Source organism: Nannobrachium achirus, assembly GCF_963921795.1.
Source record: "Nannobrachium achirus genome assembly, chromosome: 13".
NCBI lineage: Eukaryota > Metazoa > Chordata > Actinopteri > Myctophiformes > Myctophidae > Nannobrachium > Nannobrachium achirus.
Window position 1 is genome coordinate 10114158 of NC_137833.1, and position 10000 is coordinate 10124157.

General features: G+C 44.3%; 1 protein-coding gene across 2 annotated transcripts in view; it reads left to right on the forward strand.

Annotated features, from left to right (window-relative positions):
- slc30a6 (solute carrier family 30 member 6) overlaps positions 1-10000 on the forward strand; it is a 69217-nt gene that overhangs the window by 22381 nt on the left and 36836 nt on the right. The gene's annotated exons all lie outside the window — the stretch shown is intronic.

A 10000-nucleotide genomic window follows, 5' to 3' on the forward strand; every position in this document is an offset into this window, starting at 1 on the left:
GCCAATCCCGAACTAGTTCGGCTTTATTAGCGTATCGTAGAGTGCCGATCCCGAACAAGTTCGGCTTTTAAAAAAAAATAAAAAAAAAATTTTTTTTTTTTTGAAAAAACTTTTTTTGAATTTTTTTTTTGTTTTTTTGGACCCCATCAAATCTGGTGAACATGATTTCAATCGCGATTTTGCATGTTCCACCCCCATACAACCCCATCTAACATACAGGGCAGCCATTTTTGTTTACATTACATGTAAAACATAATGGCGATTATCTCAAGAATGCCTGAACGGATTTCCAATCGGATTTTTTTGTTTGAAAGCTGTGAACAAACTGCACAAATCCACTCCAATGCAATCCAGGATTGCATTGGATTTTTTAGAGCTCATTCTTCTCTGTTTTTTTCCCATGCATGAGGTGTGCAAGGTTTAATCATGGCTAAGTTGACGAAAATAAGGCTTCTAAAATGCTTGGTAGCCAATAGCTAACTTCAAGCTAACTTCATCCTCTTCCTGTACATGCACAAAGGAAAGTGTCCTTTCCTTTGTAAAAAAAGTCATGGCTCCAGGGCTTGGGCATGCATTACCAGCATATCTCTATTATTCTCTGGTCACTGGGCGCCCTCTAGTGGTGATAGGCTGGCACTCAATGAGTTAATCATACAAGGCCATCGCACAAAAGTAGTGAAAACAGCAGATCTACAAGCTCTTGTAGATCGGCTGTTTTCACTAGTTTAAATAATTTTTAAAATGATAAATACAAAACAAACGGTTTTGGACATACAAGGTTTCCACCCGACAACGACGAAATATAACTCATGTAATTGGCCCACTGGCTTGTCACTTGTCATGATCTGAAATGGCAGCAGCGCTATAGAGAGAGATCTCTCTCTATAGCGCGCAATGAGGGCCTCTCCAACTCTTTTTCCCGGGCTGAATCAGGGGCCCAGCACGTCCCTGGTTACCATCTATGATATGGGACTGTGGTCAGATCACAAGACCAAGATGTAGCTTTTTGGACATAATTCACAGCACACACACACACACACATACACATAGTTTCATTTTTCATGTACGCACAGATGCAGCAGTCACATACACACCACCTCTCACATGGACACACACACACACACACACACACAATCAATCACACACGGATGCACACAGATGCGCGCATGCTTGCACAACAATATACAGACGCACACAGAAACACAAACAGATGAGTGAGCGAGCACACACACACACACACACACACACACACACACACACACACACACACACACACACACACACACACACACAGACGCGCACACTGCAGGGTCGGTGTCAGGTGTGGTCCAGACAGGAAACCGAGGACAGGGGTATTGAACCAGCGAGAGGAAGGAGACAACACCGTCAATACTCAATGACAACAACACCAAGAAGGAAGACAGGCAGGCAGACAGACAGACTGAGAGGCAGAGACAGGCAGACAGAGAGGCAGAGACAGACAGACAGACAGTTGGTACAATGTTGACGTGTGCCGAAAACAGACGATCTACAAGCTCTCAATGCGTTGTGGAACGGTCTATACAGAAAGACTGACACACAGACAGAGATAAGTAGAGAGAGACAGAGACACAATATGCTTGTTTTATGGTTACAAATGAGAGTTCCTTAGTCTTAACAGTTAAGGAAACTATTTGGGTTAGGGTTAGATTTAGGGGTTAGGGTTTGAGTTTTTGAGTGGTGGTCACACCGTCTCCTTAGAGTGACTTTGTCTGTGTGTATGTGTGTATGTGACTAGGTATGTAGCCTGAGCTGCAATACCGCTGGTGACCAAGTGGCGCTGTTGAGTCACACACAGACACACAAACACACACGCACGCACGTGCACGCTCGCGTACCGCCGCTCACCTCAAACTTGTTTTTACTACTACAGTGGTTCCCATATAATTAGCTTAAAAGGATCCCTTTTTAATTAAGCTAATCACATAATTGCCCTCTATAACTAAAATAAAAAAATAAGGACAAGCTCACAACTCCTCACAGTGCAGAGGCAGTTAAAGGACAACTCCGCCCTAAATCACTTCTAGGCTCATTTTCCTACTTATATTGATCCCAAAAGACTGTCCATGGGGTCTATTAGGCAGAAATGCCCTTGTTGTCCAGTTTCCCCAGCAGAACCCAGCAGCTCTCATAGCATAGAGTGGAGCCTATAAGCCTATCGCTTTTACACTATTTGTTGTGGTCAAAAGTGTTTTTATTTTTCTTGAATGTGGTACTAGTTGTCATTACAAACATATCCATGTCATTGTTGTCCCACACAAGCCATCACACTCTGCTAAATAGATGTTATGCTTTTATTTGTTTAGCCAAGTTCCGGAATTGATGCCCTGTGATTGGCCAGTGCAGTCTCTTTGATTGGCACTTGCGCCGAATGATCACCCCAAAACATTATTTATGAGATTGTGTTGGCTTGTGTGGGACAACCAAGGCATTGATGTGTTTGTAATGACAATTAGTAACACATTCATGAAAAAGAAAATCACTTTTAACCACAACAATAGTGTAAAAGCGATAGGCTTGTAGACTCCACTCTATGCTATGAGAGCTGCTGTTCTGCTGGGGACACTGGACAGTGGACAACAGGGGCATTTCTACCTAATAGACCCCATGGACAGTCATTTTGGATCAATATAAGTAGGAAAATGAGCCTAGAAGTGATTTAGGGCGGAGTTGTCCTTTAAAAGTTATTGGCTTAATTTTTTTGGGTTCATAGTAGTAATGTTCATGTCATGATGAATCTGGTTCATTCAAAGCTATGCTAAACCCACCTTTTGCTCACTGCTAGTCAGGTTTGATTGATTTATTGATTGATTGAGGTATTTATTAGAGGTTTTGCATAGGAAAAGGCACAGTTTCATGACAGTACAGTTCACTGATAGAAGGTCAACTAAAAGGAAACTCAGGTAAGGCAAAGCTTATTTTCGTTGAGATCCTTCAAGAAAGAGCTGTGCAAAAACTACAGGTGAATAAGAATATACATTAGAATAATAAGACATATATATTATTGGTTATCGGTATTGGTCTCGAGGAGCAGGAACTTATCGATAAAGAGCCTGCTGGTTGGTCAGTCAGGGACCAATCAGAAGGCTGACAAAGGGTGAATTGTTATGTCCTCGTGTGTGTGTGTGTGTGTGTGTGTGTGTGTGTGTGTGTGTGTGTGTGTGTGTGTGTGTGTGTGTGTGTGTGTGTGTGTGTGTGTGTGTGTGTGTGTGTGTGTGTGTGTGTGTGTGTGTGTGTGTGTGTGTGTGTGTGTGTGTGTGTGTGTCTCGCGCGCGTGCGTGCGTTAGCCTGCGGTGCATCAGAGCAGAGAACTGTCCTGTCTCTGCTGGCTAAACAATGTTAATGTTATGTCACACACATCAGCTCTCTGCACTGTGTGTGTGTGTGTGTGTGTGTGTGTGTTTATCCATGCATGCATGTACTCTACTGCCTGTGTGTGTGTGTGTGCGTGGACAGTCTGTCCACGGTGTATTTATTGTTGCTTGTGCACTGTGTGTGTAATGTGTTTGCGGACACTAATTATCGTGTTTGTGTTTATGCAGCGTGACCGTGTGTGTGTGTACTCTGTATGTTTGTGTTTATGAAGAGTTCTTTGGGTATTCGGTCTGTGCTGTATGTTTGTGTGTGTGTGTGTGTGTGTGTGTGTGTGTGTGTGTGTGTGTGTGTGTGTGTGTGTGTGTGTGTGTGTGTGTGTGTGTGTGTGTGTGTGTGTGTGTGTGTGTGTGTGTGTGTGTGTGTGTGTGTGTGTGTGTGTGTGTGTGTGTGTGTGTGTGTGTGTGTGTGTGTGTGTGTGTGTGTGTGTGTGTGTGTGTGTGTGCGTGCGTGCGTGCGTGCGTGCGTGCGTGCGTGCGTGCGTGCGTGCGTGCGTGCGTGCGTGCGTGCGTGCGTGCGTGCGTGCGTGCGTGCGTGCGTGCGTGCGCTGTGTGTGTTTTGCACCCAGTCAACCCTGCAGCCTGTTCTGTAGCACAGCTGCTTCATCCAAGCGAGATGATGATGATGATGTCAAGAGAGGTGGTCCTTGTAATGTGCGACGATGGGTTTTTATGACGTTAGTCTACATCAGTACTGCAGTGTTGATTCCGGCGACTAAGACATGACGAAAAGAATTCTGACGACTTTTTAAAAAAAAGAATTTTTAACAAAAAAAAAACTAAGCTCTAGATGTCTCGATGGATTGAATACACAGGATCTCAATGGAATTGATCCCTGGGAGTTACTGCAGTGGGTCCCCAAAATTGTTGGAGTAAAGAAAACAATCTCACAGTGCATTCGCAGCGCTATGCTTTGTGAGCTTGTAGATCTACTATGTAAATCGGGCATTACAATGCCATCACGAAGGCATCATTTTACTCTACTAAACTGTAGATTTAGTCAACCCAAATCCAATGATATTTGGTCAACTAAAACTACCGGTAGACTAAAAGTAACACATTGCAAGTGGCTAAAATATGACTAAACAAAATTAGTTGTCAAAATTAACATGGCGGTACTTCTTTTGTGTATCATCGTCCTTGATGATTGGTTGATGATATTTTATTTCACAAGATTTCTTGTTACTTAGAGGAGGCCATGGGGCCATGGCTGTCCTCTGCTCCTCTCCCCCTTGCTGACGTCGGCTTAGGCAGGGTTTGAACCACTCACCTTCCGCATGAAGGGCATATGCACTAACCGCTACACCGTCTGAAACGCTTGCAGATGTAGTCGTTGGCCACAAAGTCTTAGGGCTCATGTACACTCGGTGCCCAGGCTTTCATTTTCATTCACGTTCGGCTCAAAAAGAAAAGCCTGGGCTAAGCTGCTGACATTTCTGGCATAGGAAGTGGGAGTCGACCTTCAATCTCCCCAACCAACCAGAGTGCAGTGGTCGTCGCTCAAATGTTGTGACGTCAGGGCTCTAAGCCATAGACATAGAAAGGTAGACGCCTCCTTCGACTCTGATGCGTGTGCATCGAGGGACTAAGGGAATCACGTGTGCATTGCTTCCACGATTGTCACACATAGGGAAGTTGCTAGGCCAATCAGAGGCAGGTGGGGGCGGGTCTTTACGTACGCAGCTTGTAAGAACAGCTGAGCTGCGCAACATCGGAACTGGCTCTGTTGAATTGAATTGTAGTCCTTGGATAAGTCCCGGAAAAGTCACGCTGTGATTGGCCAGTAGTCACTTTGACTGACAGCGTTCCCTTAGTTTTTCCAGGATGTCCGGACTACAACTGTTGCACGTCGCTCCAATTAACTGCAGAGGCGAACGAGGCATCTAGCTCTTTATATCTGTGCTCTAAGCTGTGTGCTATGGGGAGCGGGGATGGGCTATGGGGGCGGGTGAACAGATCAGTGAACCAATAGGATCGACCGACTGTTTTCTGCAGGGACTTTGAATCCGCCCCTCTAGACCAAAATCAGCCTGTGTTGGGGCAGGCTACATGTCCAAAGAAAGTATTTTTTTTTTCCGGAGCATTTTGTATATCATGTCCTGAGTACCAACACCTGCCGTCTGCGATTTACTTCCTGTATGTGTGTGACATACCTCTTTAGGAGACCGGAAGTAGGTTGGTGTCTATTAATCCTAATATTTAATAACATTGTGTATAAAGTCAGACAAAAATGGAGAATGGAGTCTCCAGTCATTCTGCTGCCAGCAGGAGGGGAGATAGCGACATCTGCTGGTCCATTAATTGGAACTGCATGCGGATAATGGGGGCAGCAGTGGCTCAGGGGTAGAGATGTCGTCTTAGAACGGCTCCTGAAGGGTTCCCAGTTCGATCCCAGGCTCCCCCCCAGAGTCAGTGTTGACGAGTCCTTGAGCAAGAGTCTCGCCCCTAGTTGCTCCCGGTGAGCAGGTTGGTGCCTTGCATGGTTTCCTCCGCCATCGGTGTGTGTGTGTGTGTGTGTGTGTGTGTGTGTGTGTGTGTGTGTGTGTGTGTGTGTGTGTGTGTGTGTGTGTGTGTGTGTGTGTGTGTGTGTGTGTGTGTGTGTGTGTGTGTGTGTGTGTGTGTGTGTGTGTGTGTGTGTGTGTGTGTGTCAGTGTTGATTTCGTCGACTAAAACTATGACGAAAAATGTTTGTCGACTGTGTTTTTTTCACTGACGAAAACTAAATAAAAAACTAAACAAAAACTAAGCTGTGGTGACTAAAACTAAGACTAAATATATTGACAATTTCGTCAACAAAATAAAAACGAGACTAAAATGTTAGGGACTAGGAGAGTCATTTTATGTTTGGTTGCTCTCAGGTGTTGCATGCTGAAAATAGCCGATCTACAAGCTCACAACTGCGACGCGTTGTGAGCTTGTAGATCTGCTATTTTCAGCACACAAACAAGTGTAAAATCAGTCATTATGATGCCATCAAGGCCTGCCAAAATACATTTTAGTCGACTAAATCAACTGTAGATTTAGTCGCCTAAAATCTTATGATATTTAGTTGACTAAAATTAGACTAAAACTAATACTTTTCAGGTGACTTAATTATGACTAAAACTAAATGACATTTTATTCAAAAGACTATGACGAAAACTAAATCAAAAATTGCTGTCAAAAACAACACTGGCGTGTGTGTGAATGGGAATGGCTGAATGTAATGCACAATCACTGTAAAGCGACTTGGATAAAGGCGGTATATAAATGCACCATTTACCATTTTATGATGGCTTCCTGTTTGGCCTTAAATCCAGCGGATTGCGTGAAACTAGTGACCGATGTTTACCGCCTGGTTCTGAGTTGACATCGTTGATGGGGGAGAGCACGTTTACGTTGCGCTGGAATTGTGGACGGAGGGGGAGGGGCCGTGTCTGCTTGTCATAACAGGTTAAAAAAAAAAGCAGGAAGGAGAGATTAAAAGCGTCGTCCATATAAGGACGTTACGTAATCCACCATCCTGTTACAGCGCTGCAGTGAAACCCATCTAATGAACTGTATGTGTAACCTACATTCAGCCATCCATGAACACACACACACACACACACACACACACACACACACACACACACACACACACACAGAGCACTCATGTACATGTGAACTCTGTGCCCTGGCCTGTTCTTGACCTGATGCGTAAATCTTATTCCATGTTCTAGTACAACACAGATCAGCGCACAGACTGTATGGGCACACAGTACCACACATACGCGTGCATGCGTGTGTGCGTGTGCGTGTGTATAAACTCAGCACAAAAAGAAAGGAAACTTGACTTCGGTCCATTATATCTCCCCTTTAGTAATACCAATTTTTATTTTGTTTTATATCATTTTTATCTTTGATTCGTCACCTTTACAATAAGGTACAGTTTGTAAGCATCAGACATTCGTGGAATGAGCACCACAGCCAAAGGTGTGGGGTAGCTGCAACACAAAATTTGCCAACTTTCGGTCCATTATATCCCCCCTTTAATCATGCCAAATGGTATTGTGTTTGATATCATTGTTATTGTTGATTTGTCACCTTTACACAACAAGGTACAGACTGTAAGGATCTGACATTCGTGGAATGAGCAACACAGCCAAACGTGTGGGTTGCGCCCCTCCAAAAATGGTCAAAATGGCCTGGCAGGCCTGCAATACCGTTCTTTTGGTGTTCACCTTTGTTGCTTGGTTCATTGAATGATTGCTGTCTCCCACAGGAATAAGGAAAATAAGAAACAACACATATTGGCAATTTTTACACTTTGTTAATTTTAAGCTCAGTGTCAGGGAAGCCCAAAACGAGAGTAAATGCCAGCAGAACAGTATATTGTGGTCGGCGCTACGCACACGTTTGGCTGTGTAGCTCATGCCTCGAATGCCCGATGCTTACAAGCTGTACCTCGTAAAGGTGACAAATCAACAATAAAAGTGATATAACACACAATACAAATTGGTATTATTAAAGGCTTTTTGTGCTGAGTTTATACAGTATATACACGCACACATGCACACACATACATACATATAGTAGTCCCCCCAGGAATCCGCGATTCCGCGATCACGGAATTTATCGCGGAACTCGCGACCACCCGCGGATTTCTCGGCCATTCGCGGACTTTTCTGACGGCCGCGGAATAACAGTCGCAGTGGCAGCAGAGCGGCGGGAGTAGTTATTACTACTATTATAAACCGATTTGTACATGGTCTGGCCAGTGGCCACCTCATACAGAGCCTGGGGGAATAGCTTAGCTTCCCTCCTGCTAGCACTGACGCTGGAGGGTCCCACATTCCTGACAGAAACTGTGTCCTGAACTATAGTTCCTCTCTATGCCTCTTTGGTCCTGGCAATAACAATGCTAATGCAGAAGAGAACTAGAAGCAGTGCTCTTCCGAGCACAGGTCTCCACCAGGCCACACAAATCGGCCTGTTATAGCGCCACCATGAGGCTGATTTAAAAAATGTGGGGCAGAGGTTCTGAATTAGCATCCAGGGAGTGTGTGTGCTCAGTTTGGCAGCGATCGGGCCAACGGCGCCGGAGATTAGCTGGTAACAACCAGGCCACACAAATCGGCCTGTTATAGCGCCACCATGAGGCCGATTTGAAAAATGTGGGGCAGAGGTTCTAGATTGGCATCCAGGGAGTGTGTGTGCTCAGTTTGGCAGCGATCGGGCCAACGGTGACTGAGATTAGCTGTTCACAAACTGCGAGGACGCACGGACGCACGGACGGACGCACGGACGCACGGACGGACGGACGGAGGGGAAAACATACTCTCCCTCAGCCTTCGGCTGGTGGAGACAATAAATAAATATTACACCCATACTAGGTAGTAGGTAGGCTATCCTCTAAAATGTGGTTACTATGGGCATGGATGACAATATAGTCTTTGCAACAGAAAGTACAGTATTTTCTGGACTATAAGGCGCACCTGACTATAAGGCACACTGTCAATGAATGGTCTATTTTCAAACTGTTTTCATATATAAGGCGCACCTGACTATAAGGCGCACATAATAGACGCTACCGTTGTGTTATGCATCCAACAGATGGAGCTGTGCTAAAGGGAATGTCAATGTCAATGAACGATCCATATATAAGGCGCACTGGACTATAAGGCGCACTGTAGTTTTTTGAGAAAATTAAAGGCTTTTAAGTGCGCCTTATAGTCCGGAAAATACGGTAATTACGGTATTAAAAACAATAGCAATTTAAAAAATAATAAAAATTATTCGAACCACTAATTACAATTAATTAGTTATTTCATGAAGGGTCTTACTTGATTGTTAGAACTATATCATTTTTAGCTTGATAACTGGTCATTTTAGGTTGTTTTTTAATGTCCACGGAATCAAGAAATGTTCTCCGCAGAATTCCACAGAATCAGGATTGTTCTCCGCGGAATCAAGACCTTTTCTCCGCGGATTCCTGGGGGGACTAATATAGGAACATGAACACACATACAGCCTGACACATCTATAGGGATATAGACACACACACACACACACACACACACACACACACACACACACACACACACACACACACACACACACACACACACACACACACACACACACACACAGACAGACAGGACTCGATGTCCCAGCCAACTCATCCAAGCACCGTCTGATCATGTCTTAACAGTTTTACATACACACACACACACACACACACACACACACACACACACACACACACACACAGCTGATGCAGGGTAATGAGATCAGCCACAGATCAGCTGATTAGCACTCAGCTTGAACTTAACAGGTCAACCAAGAGCTAACAACACACACACACATACACTCTAAAGGAATAGTGTGGCTGATGTTCAATTATGGCAGATTTTCTATTGTTATTATTATTACGATGACATTTTGCATAGACATGGATGCACATGATGCATGTTATGTCACAACTGGTCAGTACAGTTGTGTCCACAACAGGGCACTCGCCTCTGATTGTTAAGAAAAAGCTTACAAAATGCAACTAACATTTATTTCAACCCTCAGACTTTGGCCAACTATATTCTATGGCATGCGTTGTTATTATTATGATGATGCCT